The 19986-nt window shown below is 40.5% G+C and overlaps 1 long non-coding RNA gene across 2 annotated transcripts in view; it reads left to right on the plus strand.

Annotated features, from left to right (window-relative positions):
* Nucleotides 1-15280: 15280 nt before the first annotated feature.
* Nucleotides 15281-19986, plus strand: part of LOC147916995 (uncharacterized) — a 253027-nt gene continuing 248321 nt past the window's right edge. For both annotated transcript variants that reach the window (XR_015552182.1, XR_015552181.1), the window contains exon 1: nt 15281-15428. This is a non-coding gene — a long non-coding RNA (uncharacterized LOC147916995). The remainder of the gene's footprint in view (nt 15429-19986) is intronic.

A 19986-nucleotide genomic window follows, 5' to 3' on the forward strand; every position in this document is an offset into this window, starting at 1 on the left:
ATGAATTCAAGTGGGGAGAAGGAATCACTCAAACACAGATTCCCCATCACTTAGCTGAGAAATGTACTTCTTGGGATGCCTTATGAAAATGTGTTCACTGATCATCCTGTTTCCTACAACCGGAAGGAGGGTGTTCAGTAGCTGGGACTAAAGTTTGTGCTGATGAAGACACTGATCTGGGAGTATCTCAGACCCTATTTAGTGTATAGTAAAGAGGCATAAGGTGTATATAAAAAGCAGCATCTGGTATTTACATGTTTGTAATTATGAGTTAGATTACTTAAGATCTTGGATATTCTCATACCCCCGAGACATTGCAGGGCTCATATTTGTTGGTCTATTCTAGAGAGATGGGCCCAATTTCTGAGTGGATTGGTCAGGATAGGCAAAGTCATGCCACTGTAACAACCACCTTCCAATCTCAAGTTTAGCACAAAAAATATTATTTCTTTCCCCTTTGGGCAGGGAGGGGAGCAGGTACAGTGGCTTTTCTGTAGGAATCTTTCTAATCCTCTAAAGATAGTTAACATGCAAAAATAAAATTTTGCAGAACTGAAAAAATATGTTTTTGTTCTAGCTTCCACTTTGGCAATCTCAGCACTGGATATAGGAAGGTACTTTGTTCCCCTCCAAAATAGAAGGCACATTCCTTTGGCAAGTTTTTCTGATCTTGTATTTTAGCTGAGTGAGGCTGGGAAATAGAAAACTTTCATTTATCGCATTTAATGATAATTAAAGAGGATTTTGCAGCTTTTCTTGAAAAAAGTGAAAAATAGAATTATGAAAGATTGAAATTCATACAAGCAAAGCATTTTCTTATAGAAAAATGACTTGTTTCAAGTAGTACGCTTCAGCTCAGAAATTGCCGTGTGAATTTTTTTTCATCATTTAGTAATATTTAGAAACCCTAAATATTTTAGTTATATTGTAGTGGTTACTTTGGCCTGGTGCAGCTGACATAAACCACGTAGTTACCTTGGTTTGTGTCAATTGAAACAACTGAAACTTGTTTCTTTCTTTTTTTTTTTTTTGCTGGGAAAGAGTCGCTCTGAGCTAACATCTGTTTCCAATCTTCCTCTCTTTCTTTGTTTTTATTTTTCTCCCCAAGGCCCCAGTACATAGTTGTGTACTCTAGTTGTAAGTCCGTCTATGTGAGCCACCACCACAACATGGCTACTGACAGATGAGTGGTATGGTTTTGCACCCGGGAACCGAACCTGGGCTACTGAAGTGGAGCATGCCGAACTTGAACCACTAGGCCATCAGGGGAGGCTCTGAAATTTTTTTTTATATCAAGTTGAAGATCTCATTCTCCACTCTCAAAACCTTTGTGAACTTTGTTGTAATGAGATGGAGTTAATGCAGAGTTTCTCGACCTCAGCGCTATTGACATTTTGGGCCACATAATTCTTTGTCGTTGGGGGAGGGGAGGTGTCTTGTGCATTGCAGGATGTTTAGCAGCAACCTAGACTTCACTCAGCAGATGCCAGTAGCACTCCCCCTCCAACCCAGTTTTGACAACTCAAAATGTCTCCAGGTATTGCCAAATTTCCCCTAGGTGACCCCATCACCCCAGATTGAGAATCAGGGTTTAGTAACCAACCAAGTTGAAGGTAGCCAATATTTAACCAATTGAACTTTTATTTTTTTGATTGGATTCTCATTGATAGAGAACAATTAGAATTTTTAAATATAACGATCACAGGCCAGATCCTTTTAAAATACATTCAATTTCCCAATTCCATGTAGCAATCGTTTGCAGAGAAGGTCATAGACTTCATTTAATGTCACAGCTGGAAAGGACCTGAGAAGTCATCTAGTGTAACCCCCTTTTTGACAGAAGAGGAAACTGAGGCTCAGGGAGGTGACTTGCCCAGGTTAGAGGCAGCCCCTTGACGCTGACAGCACATGATAAATAATGCTGTCTTTCTAATGCTCTTTGAAAGAGCGTTTAGACCTAATGATTTTCTCTGCTGTGTAATTTTATGCTGATATAGTTTCCACAGAAACAAGGCCATAGTGCATTGGAATAATTTGACGCCACTTATAAAACGGCTCAAGAAGAAAAGAAATACAGGAAACCAAGGTGGTATTTATCGAAGGTCTCTTCTTGCAGCCACTTTATCTGGATCCAAGAACAGGGCTGCAGCTACCCCCTACTGGGATTTTGAATTAATTTGCCCATGCAGGTTTTTCTAAGGAAGCAGGGATATGGTGTGGATTATTAATGCTACTTTTTATGACGTGTTTAGCAGACACTATATTATTATGCATTTTCTGTGCACTTTTAATGCTGTGAGCTAGAGTATTGTAATGTTCACCTGAGAAAAAATGGAGCCCAAGACCCAACAGGAGGAAAAAATCAGAAGGATGACCTTTCAGGATAAATAAAGCCAACATCTGAGAGATAAATATATGCTTGGTACATTCACATTAAACATAATAACATAGAATCATAGAATTAAAAAATGAAGGGAGCTCTGACAGCATTTAGATCAGGAAGGGCAGATATGCAGCATTCAGATCATCACTTCCCCTTCTCATGCCAGGACAGACATTATTAATCAATCATGACACCCTCGATGGACACAGGCTCATTATCCTTCTCAAGACAGCACTCCAGGTAGTCACCACCAATTGATTGGCATTGATAAGTAAATCTATGATTTCAACACACATTTCACCTTGTAGATAAACCTTCTGGGCATCATTTGTTAAAAAGATAATTACCCCCAATCATGCAACTAGTCATTGAAAGTATTAGGAACCAGTGTGTGTTATTTTTTTGACTTGCTGGCTGTTTTTATCTCTTTCTACCAGGCTAGGAGATTTTGCTGGAAATTCTGCCAGGAGAAGACATATGATGGGTTCAGGACAACAATCAGGGAGAGGTGAATGGTTGCAGACCAGACTGACCTTCTCGGCACCAGAGGATGGGGAATGGTTTTGTCCTAAGGAAGCTGGTGGTCTAGGGTGACTCTGAAGCCACCTTGCTTTGCAGGACAATGCTAGTGAAGAGATAGATAGTGTTTCTGAATCTGGGAGTTAGACTGGGAGTTAGACAAAAAGGGTGGATTATTGAAGTGTTCTGACCTTCTCTCTTCATCAGTGGAGTTCTTTCTTTGAAAGGGACGGAGGCTTCCTTGAGCTACCATGGCTAATAGGGGAGGGAAGATTGAAAGGGTATCCAGAAAAAAACAAATAACCCAGACTCAGAAAGAAGACGGAGCAGAGTTCTGGTTCCCTGGCAATGCTAGGGGCCTTGTCAGGAAGTTTTTGGGGTCTTTTCTCTCATACTATGAGGCTCCCTCGGCACAGGTGCCCTTTGCATGGTTGTTTCTGCCATTAACTGCCCCATTCTTTCCCTCCTTTCTGAAAAACACTTCTTTGCCTCATTGGTTTTACTTACTTATAGATTCCATTCCTTTTTAAGACTAGTTTACCATAATCTCTCAGAGTTCTGTTTTTTTGTGTGTGTGTGAGGAAGATCAGCCCTAAGCTCCTAAACTAACATCCGTGCTAATCCTCCTCTTTTTTTTTTGCTGAGGAAGACTGGCTCTGAGCTAACATCTATTGCCAATCCTCCTCCTTTTTTTTTCCCCCAAAGCCCCAGTAGATAGTTGTATGTCATAGTTGCACATCCTTCTAGTTGCTGTATGTGGGACGTGGCCTCAGCATGGCTGGACAAGCGGTGCGTCAGTGCACGCCCGGGATCCAAACCCGGGTCGCCAGTAGCAGAGCGCGTGCACTTAACTGCTAAGCCACGGGGCCAGCCCTCTCTCACAGTTCTTACTCATTGATCTTCTCTCCATATTTCCTTTCATCTCCCTCCTCCACTGCTAAGTACCTCACGCTCTCAGAATTTCTTGGTTCAAATGTTGAAGAAAGGGAATCCAGTTGGCCTAGCTATCCTATAACTTAGAGTTTCTCAAAGCATGGTCCTCTGACCAGCAGCATCAGCGTCAGCTGAGAACTTATTAGAAAGGCAATTTCTCCGGCCCTACCCCAAACCTACTGAATCAGGAACTCGGGAGTGAGGCCCAGAAATCTGTTTCAACAAGCCTCCAGGTGATTTTAATGCACATTTAAATCTGAGAACCACAGTCTAACCCCAGGTCTCTGGATTGGCTACTCTTCTGGTTAGGTCCTCACCTCTGGTCCACTGAGCTGTGGAGGTGCCATTGGGGTGGGAGAGAGAAAAAAGAGAGAGCTAAGAATGACATGGTATAAAACATGGTTATTCAGGGCTGTCCCTCTCTTGGTGACTATGGATGGACCAGGTGCAAAGACTGACATTTCTCTAACAGTTCTACCGAATACAGCACAGAATTTGGAACCAAAATTCTAAGCCCTAATTTCAATTGTTTCTCTGTTACTTGGAAGTTTTCTGACCAGAGTCAAGTCACTTTTCTCTTGTAGGCTCACTTTATTGATAGGTAAAAGATAGCATTACTCACTCTTGGGAATCTGTAAGGATCAAATTATGACGATAACTAGTATTTAAATAGACTTTACAGTTTACAGCACACTTACTCATATGTTTCTCAATTTGTCCCTCCGGTAAACGTATGTAAAAGTACTTGTAAACTGCAATTGGCTATAAAACTGTAGATCTTGCGGTTATTATATTTTCCAGGAAAGCTTAAGGAGGAGAGATGTTTCCTATGGTCCAGACCGACCCATGCAGTGACCATGAGCTTGTACCATGAATTTTGTACTACAGGATCTGATCTTAAAAAAGAACACCTTGAAGCCCTTGTTTCTAATGCTTTCGAGGCCTGAATCAAAGCAGTATATACTCCCCCCCGTTTGAATTTACTTAGAACCTGGCTCTTCCTTTACAAAAAGTACATTAACCACATGCATTTTCAGAGAACATCATAGACCTAAAAGTCATAACTTTGGGAACTGATCAAAATTTTATTCATGATATGATTTTAATCTCCATAAATGAGTATCTCATACATTGAGTTCCCATGGCATCTCTAGTTAACTATTTTTCATAAGTCAGTAGTTCTCAAAGTGTGGTCCTTGGACCACCAGCATCAGCATCATCTGGGAACTTGTTGGAAACGCAAATCCTCAGGATCCACTCCAGACCTACTGAATCAGACATTCTGGAGGTGAGGCCCAACAATCTGTGGTTTAATAAGCCTTCCAGATGATTCTGATAATGCTAAATTCTTAAGAATCACTGCCACCACTCTTCTTAGTTGTGCTGAATATTTTTTGAGAGCAGGGGTTGTGCCTTCTTTCCATTATCTTCTTCATAGTGCCTTGCACAGAGAAAGTGCTCAATTACCATCGGCAGATTTATGCAGTGGTGAGGTAAGATGTGAGGGTTGCCAAACTGGGAGCCACTAGACCTCTACCCAAGTCTTGGATTTGTTACTGAACAATTAGCACAAGAGCAAATGTCCATGGACAGTCCTGACATCAGTGTGTCCAAATTAGGATATTCAAGAATTTTATTTCCAATGTGGCTTCTTGTTTTGGGTATTCTTGGTTACTGAATGAAAAGCCACCCCTCCAATCCACTTGAACTCTGAAACCTGATCTTTTGTCTTCTCTCAATCTCTTGCACCTGTGTCCCACTGTGAACAAATACACCCATATTTTCACACTTGCCACTGAGCAATCTCTCCACCTCCTTGTTCCTAAATGGAACTCTGGTTTTCCAGGAGGCTACTCCTTGTCTTGCAACATTTTTCTAGAGAAGCAGCTCCATCTTTCCTGGCTCCTCACTGCCACATTCACAACTTTTCACACTTAGGGAAACATTAAAGACTGCTTCAAAGCTCATCCTATCCTTCTAACAGCCATTCTTTACCCCACTCAAAGTCATCTGCCGTCAGTGGTCCCCAACCATGGGAACTGGTCAAAATCCACTACCTCACCTCAAATCCTGACAACTCCTAGGAGCTTTCAGTGACCCACCCCCTTTCTTATTACTATTTTTTTTTTTCTATTTTGCTCGTCTCCAATCTAGCACAGTCTTGATCATTGAGAAAGTGCTAGATAATTTCTTGTTGGATGATTTTGAAGGAAAGTACATTATGAAGATAGTTTCAGTTCATACATGAGGAGAGTTTATGGGTTCTCAAACATGTCAGTGGTATAATCTAAATGCCAAAACAATGGCTTGGCCTATTGATTTAGGGCTGAGTGGGTTAGATCTTTTTCAGTACTGAGGATGCTTTCTGAGGTTCACATATTTACCCTTCTCACTCTTCTCAGAGGGATTTTCCAGACAGATTCTGAAACATAATTTTTTTATGTAAAACTCAGACATGGGCATCATTAAAAAAGTTCAAAAGTATAAAATGTCCTGTATAATTGGAATGTCTCCATAATTCCAATTATGATGTTGGCTATTGTTTTTAGATACTCACTGTTTATTCATTATGACAGTCTATTATTTATAAAGAGCTTCTTTCTTTTTACCTAATGTCCTCTGGCATCCAGTAAGATGATTATGTAATTCCTCTTCCTTGGCCTAATGTCATAATACATTTTGTCAATAGATTCTCTAATATTAAACCTTTATCACATCCCTGAGATAAATTCTAGTTGGTTATAAAGGATAAAAAATTTATTAAAATATCAGAGGCTGGCCCAGTGGCGTAGTGGCTAACTTCACGTGTTCTGCTTCGGCAGCCCAGGGTTCAGTGGTTCCGATCCTGGGCACGGACCTACACACCACTCATCAAGCCATGCTGAGGTGATGTCCCACATAGAAGAGCTACAGCTCTACAACTATGATACACAACTATGTACTGGGACTTTGGGGAGAAAAAAGTAAAAGAGGAAGATTGGTAACAGAAATTAGCACAGGGCCAATCTTCCTCAAAGAAAAATTTATTAAAGTATTGACTCCATTTTACTACAGTTTTCTGCTTTGGGATTTGTATCTTAATGTTTAAGAGATTTTATTTTCAAGTATACTGCATCACAGAGAAACATCTTTCCAAATTTTAAATATTGTTTTTTGAAAAAAACCTATGTTCCTGATTTAAAAATGCAAACAGTACAAAAAGAAATAAAATGAAAATTAAAACTTCTCTTACCTCAAATATATCCTAACTTTATTCCCTACTGTGAAAACTCTTTTAATGCATCTTTCTAGAAATTTTATGCACATAAAAGTATGTTAAATTATATGTGTAAATCCACTTAATACAAATCCATTTAATTCATGTTATATATGTTATATGTCATTATTTTTTAATGAATCTTTTGAAGATCTTTCTATATTGCCAAAAATAGACAAGATGTGCATAATATTTCATTGTATGATGTAACATCATTTATTTATCTAGTTTTGTATTGATGATCATTTAGGTTGTCCAGATTTTCAATATTATAAATAAAACTGCAACAAATATCTTCATGTACACATCCCTCTGTATCTGTATGTCTTATGGGGAAAATTATTAGAACTGGAATTGCTAATTCTTAATGTTATGATGGATATCCCCAAGTTACTCTTCAAAGAAGTTGCACCAGTTTGCACTAAGTGATTTCTTCTTGACGTGGAAAGCAAATCCATGTTTCACATTGTTGGGTAGTAGTCTTATTTAAGGTTAGAAAACCTCAAGTCCCGCTTCCACCAAGCACCCTAGCTGGCACCTAGAAGGACTGTCATTGAAGTCTTCTTGGATCCTTTCCTTGCAAGCTCTCTCTACCTTTCTCTCTCCAGGGTTATAATGGAAAAATTGAGTCTTTATTTCTATTCATCTTCTGGAAGAACTCTACCTTTGAGAGCTTTTAATTTCAAAATTCTCCTCCACAGCCTCAAATAAATTTGAAACTCTTTAGCTTTTAGAAGGAAAAGCACTTCCAGAAAATGTTAAGGAAGAACTGGTAGCAAAAATTCCCATTTGGTCCCCATAGAGTTGTGCTTTTAATAAACACTAGGGAAGTGCCCCCAAGTTGCACTCAATTGCAGCCTTGTTTCTTGCTCCCCAGAGGACAGTGCCACCAGGCAGCATTTACCCTGCTAACTTCTGCCTGTCTTCCTGTCTCTGTGAACCATTAGGATGTTTCTGTTCTCTCTCACTTCGCCCACTGTGCCTTCACTGCTCTGTTGACATGCTTTTTGTCTCCTCTTTTATCCCAGTCCTTCCCTGCAGCTTTCCTTTATGAGTGAGACACAGTCAGCCTCTTCCCGTCCTGTTGGAATTCACCAGGGCCATGTGTCTGACTATTCTACCATGGCTACAAGAGCTATGGCCAGGACATTTTTAAAGTGAGTGAAGTTTCTATCCAATTTTAACCTTAAACTTCTGATTTTTTCCCATTTTAGTCCTGTGGTGCCTCATTTCAGCCACTGTATTTTTTATGTTTATGTCAAGTTGGCCAGGTTTCTGGGGCTCCCCAAGAAGTGCAGTCATTACAGCCCCAATAACTAACATCCATAGACTACTGCTGTGGGAGAGGTGGCATCCGGCTCTGAGTCAGACAGCCCTGCTTTGAATCTCAGCTCTTTTCTCACTAGCTGCTCATGTGACTTAACCCCATGGAGCCTCAGTTTCCACATCACTACCATGGAAATAATTACAGCGTATCTATCTCAGCCTCACTGGAAGCGTTACATGAAAAATGTATGTAAAGTGCTAATGGTGCCTGATATATAATTAGAGCTTAGGAAGTTCTAATAGTGCCTGTTACTATTATTGTTATTGTTGTTATTTACAAATCACCTTTGTCATCTTTTTAGAGCCTCACAAAATGTATGAGGATGAGAAAACTGAGACTACAAGAGGTCAAATGACAGCCCAAGTCATGATCTACCTTTCTCTCTCTCTCTTTTTTTTTTTGTTGAGGAAGATTGGCCCTAAGCTAACGCTGTTGCCAATCTTCCTCTTTTTGCTTGAGGAAGATTCGCCCTGAGCTAACATCTGTGCCAATCTTCCTCCATTTTGTATGTGGGTTGCTGCCACAGCATGGCTGACGTGTGGTGTAGGTCCACGCCTGGGATCCGAACCCACAGACCCAGGCCACCGAAGTGGAGTGCACCAAACTCAACCACTACGCCACAGGGCCAGCCCCCTACTTTTCTTTTTTTTCTTTTTTTTTTTTTTTCATTTCGTGTTTTTTTAATTGCTTCTAGAAATGCAGAGTGGTGGGATTTATAAAATGTAAAAAATAATTTTTAAAGAGTGTTTGGGGAAATTCTTTTTTTTTTTTCTTTTTTTCTAAATTTTTTGTTTATTGCAGTAACATTGGTTTATAACATTGCAAAAATTTCAGGTGTACATCATTGTACTTCTATTTCTACATGGACTACATCATGTTCACCACCAAAATACTAATTACAACCCATCACCACACACATGTACCAAATTATCCCTTTCACCCTCCTCCCTACCCGCTTCCCCTCTGGTAACCACCAATCCAATCTCTGTCCCTATGTGTTTGTTTATTGTTGTTATTATCTACTACTTAATGAAGGAAATCATACGGTATTTGGCCTTCTCCCTCTGACTTATTTCACTTTGCATTATACCCTCAATGTCCATCCATGTTGTCACAAATGGCTGGATTTCGTCGTTTCTTATGGCTGAGTAGTATTCCATTGTGTATATATACCACATCTTCTTTATCCATTCATCCCTTGATGGGCACTTAGGTTGCTTCCAAGTCTTGGCTATCGTGAATAAGGCTGCAATGAACACAGGGGTGCATGTACCTTTGCAAATTGGTGTTTTCAAGTTCTTTGGATAAATACCCAACAGTGGAATAGCTGGATCATATGGTAGTTCTATCGTTGATTTTTTGAGGAATCTTCATACTGTTTTCCATAGTGGCTGCACCAGTTTGCACTCCCACCAGCAGTGTATGAGAGTTCCCTTCTCTCCACATCCTCTCCAACACATGTTGTTTCCTGTCTTGTTAATTATAACCATTCTGATGGGCGTGAGGTGATATCTCATTGTAGTTTTGATTTGCATTTCCCTGATAGTTAGTGATTTTGAACATCTTTTCATGTGTCTGTTGGCCATCTGTATATCTTCTTTGGAGAAATGTCTGTTCAGGTCTTTTGCCCATTTTTTAATTGGGTTGGTAGTTTTTTTGTTGTTGAGATGCATGAGTTCTTTATATATTTTGGAGATTAAGCCCTTATCAGATGTATGGTTTGCAAATATCTTCTCCCAATTGTTAGGTTGTCTTTTCGTTTTGTTGATGGTTTCCTTTGCTGTGCAGAAGCTTTTTAGTTTGATGTAGTCCCATTTGTTTATTTTTTCTATTGTTTCTCTTGCCCGGTCAGATGTGGTGTTTGAAAAGATGTTGCTAAGACCAATGTCGAAGAGCATACTGCCTATGTTTTCTTCTAGAACTTTCACAGTTTCAGGTCTTACATTCAAGTCTTTAATCCATTTGGAGTTAATTTTTGTGTATGGTGGAAGGTAAGGATCTACTTTCATTTTTTTGCATACGGCTATCCAGTTTTCCCAACACCATTTGTTGAAGAGACTTTCTTTTCCCCATTGTATGTTCTTGGTTCCTTTGTCAAAGATTAGCTGTCCATAGATGTGTGGGTTTATTTCTGGGCTTTCGATTCTATTCCATTGATCTGTGTGTCTGTTTTTGTGCCAGTACCATGCTGTTTTGGTTACTATAGCTTTGTAGTATATTTTGAAATCAGGGAGTGTGATACCTCCAGCTTTGTTCTTTTTTCTCAGGATTCCTTTAGCTATTCGGGGTCTTTTGTTGTTCCATATGAATTTTAGGATTCTTTGTTCTATTTCTGTGAAAAATGTTGTTGGAACTTTGATAGGGATTGCATTGAATCTATAGATGGCTTTAGGAAGTATGGACATCTTAACTATGTTAATTCTTCCAATCCAAGAGCACGGAATATCTTTCCATTTCTTTGTGTCTTCTTCAGTTTCTTTCAGAAATGTTTTATAGTTCTCGGTGTACAGATCTTTCACCTCTTTGGTTAAGTTTATTCCTAGGTATTTTATTCTTTTTGTTGCAATTGTAAATGGGCTGGTATTCTTAATTTCTCTTTCTGCTACTTTGTTGTTAGCGTACAGAAATGCAACTGATTTTTGTATGTTGATTTTGTGTCCTGCAACTTTACCATATTCGTTTATTACTTCTAAAAGTTTTCTGGTGGATTCTTTAGGGTTTTCTATATATAAAATCATGTCATCTGCAAATAGTGACAGTTTCACTTGTTCCTTTCCAATTTGGATCCCTTTTATTTCTTTCTCTTGCCTGATTGCTCTGGCTAGGACTTCCAATACTATGTTAAATAGGAGTGGTGACAGTGGGCATCCTTGTCTGGTTCCTGTTCTTAGAGGGATAGCTTTCAGTTTTTCACCATTGAGGATGATATTAGCTGTGGGTTTGTCATATATGGTCTTTATTATGTTGAGGTACTTTCCTTCTATACCCATTTCACTCAGAGTTTTTATCATAAATGGATGCTGGATCTTGTCAAATGCTTTCTCTGCATCTATTGAGATGATCATGTGATTTTTGCTCTTCATTTTATTAATGTGGTGTATTACGTTGATTGATTTGCGAATGTTAAACCATCCCTGCATCCCTGGAATAAATCCCACTTGATCATGGTGTATAATCTTTTTAACGTATTGTTGTATGCGATTTGCTAGTATTTTGTTGAGGATTTTCGCATCGATATTCATCAGTGATATTGGCCTGTAATTTTCTTTTTTTGTGTTGTCCTTGTCTGGTTTTGGTATCAGGGTAATGTCAGCTTCGTAGAATGAGTTAGGGAGCTTCCCCCCTCCTCAATGTTTTGGAAGAGTTTGAGAAGGATAGGTATTAAGTCTTCTTTGAATGTTTGGTAGAATTCACCAGGGAAGCCGTCTGGTCCTGGACTTTTATTTTTGGGGAGGTTTGTGATTACTGTTTCGATCTCCTTACTGGTGATTGGTCTATTCAAATTCTCCACTTCTTCTTGATCCAGTTTTGGAAGGTTGTATGATTCTAAGAATTTATCCATTTCTTCCAGATTGTCGAATTGGTTGGCATATAGTTTTTCATAGTATTCTCTTATAATCTTTTGTATTTCTGAGGTGTCTGTTGTAACCTCTCCTCTTTCATTTCTGATTTTACTTATTTGTGCCTTCTCTCTTTTTTTTCTTGGTGAGTCTAGCTAAAGGTTTGTCTATTTTGTTGATCTTTTCAAAGAACCAGCTCTTGGTTTTATTAAGTTTTTCTATTGTTTTTTTGGTCTCTATTTCATTTATTTCTGCTCTGATTTTTATTATTTCCCTTCTTCTACTGATTTTGGGCTTGGTTTGTTCTTCTTTTTCCAGTTACTTTAGGTGCATTTTTAGATTGTTTATTTGAGATTTTTCTTGTTTGTTGAGATAGGCCTGTATCGCTATAAACTTCCCTCTTAGAACCGCTTTTGCTGTATCCCATAAATTCTGGCATGTCGTATTTTCATTTTCATTTGTCTCCAGGTATTTTTTATTTCTTCTTTGATTTCTTCGTTAACCCAGTCGTTGTTCAGTAGCATTTTGTTTAATCTCCATGTATTTGTGGCTTTTCTGATTTTCTTCCTATAGTTGATTTCTAGTTTCATACCGTTGTGGTCAGAAAAGATGCTTGGTATTATTTCAATCTTCTTAAATTTATGGAGACTTGTTTTGTGGCCTAATATGTGATCAATCCTGGAGAATGTTCCATGTGCATTTGAAAAGAACGTGTATTCTTCGGTTTTTGGATGGAATGCTCTGTATATATCTACTAGGTCCATCTGTTCTAGTGTGTCGTTTGAGGCCAATGTTTCCTTATTGATCTTCTGTTTGGATGATCTATCCGTTGGTGTAAGTGGAGTGTTAAAGTCCCCTACTATTATTGTGTTACTGTCTATTTCTGTTTTTATGTCTGTTAATAATTGCTTTATATATTTAGGTGCACCTACATTGGGTGCGTAGATATTTACAAGTGTTATATCCTCTTGTTGGATTGTTCCCTTGATCACTATGTAATGCCCTTCTTTGTCTCTTTTTACAGTTTTTGTTTTAAAGTCTATTTTGTCTGATATGAGTACTGCTACCCCAGCTTTCTTTTCATTGCCATTTGCGTGGAGTATCTTTTTCCATCCCTTCACTTTCAGTTTGTGAGTGTCTTTAGGTCTGAAGTGTGTCTCTTGTATGCAGCATATATACGGGTCTTGTTTTTTTATCCAGTCAGCCACCCTATGCCTTTTAATTGGGGCATTTAGTCCATTGATGTTTAAAGTAGCTATTGATAAGTATGTACTTACTGCCATTTTTTAACTTTTTTTTTTTTTCCCTCAGTGTTTTAGCAGTCCTTCTCTGTTCCTTACTTCTTCTATACAGAATTGATGGTCACTTTAGTTTGACCTCTGTCTGAAAGCTGTACTCTTTAACTACCCTCCTCCCTCCTTTTATGTTTTTGATATCATATCTAACCTCTTTTTTGTGCATTTGTATCCATTACGTTCTAATCGTGGAAATAGATAATTTTTCCTATTTGTGGTCTTCTCTTTTCCCCTTAAATCAGTCCCTTTAACATTTCTTGTAACACTGGTTTCTTGGTGACAAACTCCTTTAATTTTTGCTTATCTGGGAAAATTTTGATCTCTCCTTCCATTTTGAATGATAACCTTGCTGGGTAGAGTATTCTTAGCTGTAAGTTTTTTCCTTTTAGCACTTTAAATATATCGTGCCATTCTCTTCTAGCCTGTAAGGTTTCTGCTGAGAAGTCAGCTGATAGCCTTATGGGGTTTCCTTTGTATGTAACTTGACATTCTCTTGCGGCTTTTAGGATTCTCTCTTTATCTTTAATTCTGGACATTTTGATTATGATGTGTCTTGGTGTGGGCCTCTTTGGGTTTATCTTGTTTGGGGCTCTCTGTGCCTCCTGTACCTGGATGTCTGTTTCCTTCCTTAGGTTAGGGAAGTTTTCATCTATTATTTCTTGAAATAGATTCTCTGCCCCCTTGTCTCGCTCTTCTCCTTCCGGGACACCTATAACACGGATGTTAGTGCGCTTGATGTTGTCCCAGAGGTCCCTTAGACTGTCCTCACTCTTTTTAATTCTTTTCTCTTTTACCTGTTCACCTTGGGTAATTTCTTCTAGTCTTTCTTCCAGCTCACTGATCCGTTCTTCTGTATCCTCTACTCTGCTTTTGAGTCCCTCTAATGAGTTTTTCATTTCCAGTATTGTATTCTTCCTTTCTGATTGGTTCTTTTTTATATCTTCCATTTCTTTGTTGACATTCTCACTTAGTTCATCTATTCTTCTCCCCAGATCAGTGAGCATCCTTAACACTCTTAGTTTGAACTCTCTGTCAGGTAGGTTGCTCATTTCTGTTTCACTTAGTTCCTTTTCTGGGGTTTTGTCCTGTTCCCTTACTTGGAATGTATTCTTTTGCCTCTTCATTTTGCCTCCTTCCCTGTGCTTGTGTCTACATATTAGGTAGGTCAGCTACGTCTCCTGCTCTTGGATAGGTGACCTTAGGTAAGTGATGCCTTAGGAGGCTTCCAGTGTGCTTCCCTCAGTTCTCAATGTTCCAGGGGTGGCCCCTATGTGGGCTATGTGTGTCCTTCTATTGTGGCCTGTTAGCTCTCCCTATAGGCACCCAGGGAGGTTGAGTTATGCTCCTGGCCAGCTGTTGTAATGCTCAGCTGCTTGTAGTTGTTGTGGACCCTTCAGTCTCTTTATCAGGTGTGGGGAGCCCCAGCACAGTTGGCTGTAAGTTCTAATACCACATTTGTGTTGCAGTATTTCTTTTAAGTGAGTAGGTCCCCACCGTGGCAGGTTGTTAGGTTCAGGGCCTTAGAATTGCTGTAAACCTCTAGCCTATTAGGTCTCTTGTCAGCTCTCTGGGGATTGCAGCTGGGTGGGGCTGCCCTCAGGCACAGGAGCACCCAATTGTTTCAGGCTTTGGAAGGTGGGGCAAACCTCCTATGTGGGTCTTTGAGAAGCACAAGTCTTCTGCAGCTGACAAGCCCTGTTGCCCACAGATCCACACACACAGTCAACACAGTCCTGCCCCGTGTGAGCACCCCGACCTCCCCAAATGGACCCAGTCTCTCCACGGCGGGAGCCCCACACACTCCGCCACCACCCCACACTCTCCACCCGCTCCTTGTGCATACCCTGCCCCGCTCAAGTCAGCTCAGTTGCCAGGCTGCAGAGAATCCAGTCACCAATCTATGCAGGCCCACACGTTGCCTGAGGGCTTGTTGTTGGGTGGGGCCAGTCTCTAGGGTGGGCTGCCTGCCCTGGCTGAGCTGGATTAAATCGGTGCTCTAGCGGGTGGAGCAGACCCTGGGCTAGCAGGTCTCAGGAAAAACTCCAATGGCGTCTGTGTCAGCACGCTCACACCAGGCCACAACAATGGCTGCCGCCAATGTCCCAGTCCCTGGAGAGGTCTCACCCTTCACCGAGATGCACTCAGGGCCTATTAGGTGAGTCTCTTGTCACCGAAGCACTGTGCACCTTTCTTTCTGGTGATTTTAGGATGCTTTCTGGAACGGGTGAGTTTGTGCGCGGGCCCTTTAAGAGCCAGTTTTAGTTTCTTTGTGAACCGGGTTTTCTGGGGATGCTCCCCAATGTTTTAGTAGCAGGTAAAGTCAGATGTTATGCCGCTGGTCTCGATTGTGCTGGGTCCACAAAATGCCCACAGGGGGGGCGCTTCCGGCTCAGGACCCCGCGCCTCCAGGGAGGCTGCGTACCTGTGAGCTGCTCCCGGCGGCCGTGAAGCTGGCGGCTTGTGAAGGCGGCGTTTTTCCTCTCCGGAAGGGAGTCTCTGCCTCTTCCACCTCAATTAGGATTGTCCGTTGTTGCAGGAGTTCCTCTTATCCAGTTTTCAGTTCTGTCTCAGGGGTAATTTTTCCACGAGTAGTTGTAAATTGGCTGTGTCCACGGGAGGAGGTGAGTTCCGAGTCTGCCTACGCCGCCATCTTGACTCCGCCCCTTCTCTTTTAAATATTAAATTTTTTGTCTCTTCTATCACTTTATGGATTTTGGTGTTCAGATGAACATTACCAAACAAACTTTGGTCTAACCGAAATGAAATATATATTTTTGTGTGTCCTTGTGTTTTGTATTTTTCAGTAGTCAGACTGACTCCTCAAAGGGGACTAAATCACCTTTAAAGTCCTGTCTCACACTGAGATTCCCAGAAAGTGATTGTAAACTGCCTAGGTAAATAACCAAGGCATATTGCACACAGACACGCTCTTCCATTTCCTTCTAGCTTTTCCTTACACGAACTAGGTTGCCATGTTACCCTGCTTCCCATAGAGAGCACACCTGTACCCTCTCCAGTTTCACCCTGATATTTCCTCCATCACTGCCCTCACTGATTTCTCCTTTGTGAATGTTTTCAAAATTATATTACTGCCTCTCATTCACTTAATTCAAACCCTAGGCCAGAACAAAAGGTTATAAATCCCAGTCTCTTATGACCTCAAACTGGGACCAACTTGGTCTGTATTATAAAGAATATTTGCATGTGATTTACGTAGAATGATCCATCTACCTTCAATAATTTTTCATGGCAAAGCATGATTAGGACTTCTTTCCTTCCTTTCTGTTTTGATTTTCCCTATTATTTTGATGATGTCCATTCCAGGTTTGGCTCCTCTCAGAAGTTCCTAGCAGAATGGATTTCAAGAGATGCCTTGAACCACATACATGTTTACTTAAGCTCTAGCTCGTGTGTGGTAAGATCTTGCCCTGTGCCAGGTGGTGTACCATGAATTCCATACCTAGAGTTTCCTTTATTCTCTACATCAACACCACAAAATAGACGTTTTTATGCTTTTTTCTCCCTTTATAGATGGGGAGACTATGGGATAGTAATGTTTGGAGTAATGACAGCTGGGTAGTTATACCAACTTTCTGCAAAACACAAACCTCACCATGGTTGAGCAGAGGTGAGCTTGGGTTTTCTAAGTGATGAAAGATGCCACCAGTTTCACAGCCAGGCTCAGGGGCATGCTGCTGTCCCTTCCTCTCTACCATCAGCCTCAAGAAGAGCCTTTCTTTCTTCCCCTTAACTCTGCTGCTCTCTTCCCAGGGCTTTTGTGACCAAGGTGCTTCCATCCTTATTATGGAAGTACCTCACACCAGTTTGAGAACTTGGTAATTTGGAAATAAAACAGACACTACCAGCTAAAAGTAGGGTTGGACCGAGGTTCCAATATAAGGAGAGCATGATGAAGGCATCAAACCTAGCCCCAAAGATGAAGTGATATTGGGACATGCCACATGGTAAATTAATGTAGCAGGAATTTTCAAAGGGTTGAATATGTGATTCAGAGTCATGGGTGAAAGCCACAGTCAAGGCAAAGCTGAAGAACATTGGCTGGCCATGATGAATTTGCTCAGAACACCTAGAGAGTTTGGGACTCCATTTGAAGTCATGAAATCTTACCACTGTGAGCCACCTTTGTTAACCGTTGATTCTGCTGGTTATGAAAGTTTTGCTATATGCAGGAAAGGAAGTCATGGGCTTCTTCTTTGCCAGCTGCCTCACTAAGTCTTTGTAGGGACAAGAATAACCACTGAACACTGACCTCTCCTTGTATCACATATCAGACAGAGGCAGAGATGGAAAGAAAATGGGCGTTAGACTCTCACGGAATCGAATTTCGAATATGTTACTTTCTTACAATGTGACTCTGAAACATTTGATTATGTATTTTCAGCCTATTTCCCCTTTCAGCCAAATGAAGATACCATCTAGCCTACTTCTTGTGAGGATTAGAGCTGTATTCTACATGACCATCATACTGATGAATGTCAATTGTAGGTTAATATGGATGGAGAGATCAGACACAATGAGAACCAGGATAAACAAAGAGGGGTTATTTGTTTAAAGGATACAGAAGGAAGCCTGCACATTCAGGAAACAGGGAAAAGAGATAAACATTTCCCAATTCCACACAGAACCATATGTTTCTGACTTACTCCTAACATGGCCTCAGCAGAGGGCATGCAGTTGAGAAGAATGTTGAGTGAGAAAAGGCATATCCTGCTGCCTGCCTCCATGACCAGCTTATGTAACTAAAGCTACAGCAGTTCTATACTTATGCTAATCAGGACCAGTGCCAGACACCATGTCCCCTGACCTAGGTGCACCTCGTGATTCAGAGTCACACAGTGTTTAATATGGCCACAGAAGAGGGAGTGCTATGGTGCCCTTGGGCATGATCACAGCCCTCATTTGTGGGCCACAGCTTCATTTATGGCCTACAGCTGCCAAAGTAGAATAAGTGTCAGTAGCTCATGTGCCTCTGGTGTCATGTCAATAGGCCCTTAGGCTCCCTCTAGGACTTGTCATGAATAGATGTGAAGCACCTGTCACTGAGTAGACATACAGTCATAGCAGATATCATCATCATCATCTCATTATTTTTATTGATGTTTCTCTTTTTTTATTGCATGACCATTAGTCTCTTGGGTCACTCACTCATCAAACATTTGTTGAGCATTTACCATACACTAGGTATCAGCCAGGCACTAGTGATCCAAAGTTGAATAAGACAGGTACAGCACCTGCCCTCATAAATGTAAAAATGCCATTACGGCACAATGTGACAATTGTCATAATGGGGGAATTACAGGGTGCTTTGGGAGCACATAAAAGGAACACCTACTCCAGACTTAGAGAATTTGGAGAAAGTTCCCAAAGGAAGAAAAGCCAAATTTGTAAGCTGGAGATTTCTCTTATTCATTTATTCAATTATCCACCTTTACTCAGTCAACAAAATTACTTACTAATAATATTTTAATTAATTAACATATCCCAAATATTATCATTTTACATATAATCAATGTAAAAATATTAATGAGACAGTTTACACTTTATTGTGCTAACTCTTTCAAAAGCAAATACGTATTTTACACTTACACATTTCAAATACTCAGCACATTTCAAGTTCTCGATAGCCGTTTATGGCAAGTGGCTTGTATATTGGACAGCACAGGTGGGGTAGCTTCCAGGCATTGTACTAGTTGCTAGAGATACCATGGTGTGCACACTAGACACAGTCCCTGTTCTAACTGAGCACAAAATCTAGTCATTAGCTAGGTAAAAAGGGATTAGCAGGGGAGGAAAGAATGTTCTGGTCAGAGAATCAATAAGTGTGAAAGTCTATAGGTGAGAGACCATGGTGAGCTTTGAAATGGAATAAAGTCTCAAGGAGAAAAAGGGAGGGCAAAGCAAAAAGTGAAAGAAGGGGTACAGAGGTAATCGGAAGCCAGATAATGAAGCTCTCAAGTCATATTTAAAAGCTTAGACTTGATCTTAAAGCTAATGGGGAGCGCTGAAGGGTTTTAAGCAGGTGAGTGACTTAATCAGATTTGCATTTATGAAACATGTTGCTGCCTGCTTTGTGTAGAATGGATTGGAGTGAGTTGATCAAAGACGTGGAGATCACTTGGGAGGCTGCCACAGTAAACTTGATAAGAGATAATGTTGGCCTGGACTGGAATTGAAGAGAAGTGGAAGGATGTGAGAGAGTCTTAAAACGTGAGGGATTTGATGATGGATAGGTTGTAGTGAGTGTGATGAAGAGGAGTTATCCATGATGTCCAGGCTCTGGATAGTCCTAGAGGATAGATAGTAGAGCCATTTACTGTGGCAGGTAGTACAGGAGAAGGGTCAGGAGAGGGGTGCTGGGGGTGGAGAGATGAGGGATGATGAATGTCCAGTTTGGACTCAGTGAATTTGAATACAGATGCTTACTCAGAAGGCATAATTGGAGAGAATTCTAAGGGGGTAATGGAGGCCCATTCAGGAAAGAGTCTTTAAAAGAGAATTTAAAACAGTCTTTTTACAAAGTTATGAGCAGGGTAGAGTGAAATCAGTGGTGGCTAGTGAAGCACTCTGACATGAGCAATAACGGAAAGCCATTCTCACTCTCTATACGTCTGAAGGTCACAGAGGAGAGGTTGTTTTCACAACTTACTTTACCAATAGAAAAGTGCCACCAACAAGCCTTATGGACTTGGGTG

The sequence above is a fragment of the Ceratotherium simum genome, chromosome 5 (genome assembly GCF_057802395.1).
Source record: "Ceratotherium simum simum isolate JZ-2026a chromosome 5, ASM5780239v1, whole genome shotgun sequence".
Classification (NCBI taxonomy): domain Eukaryota; kingdom Metazoa; phylum Chordata; class Mammalia; order Perissodactyla; family Rhinocerotidae; genus Ceratotherium; species Ceratotherium simum.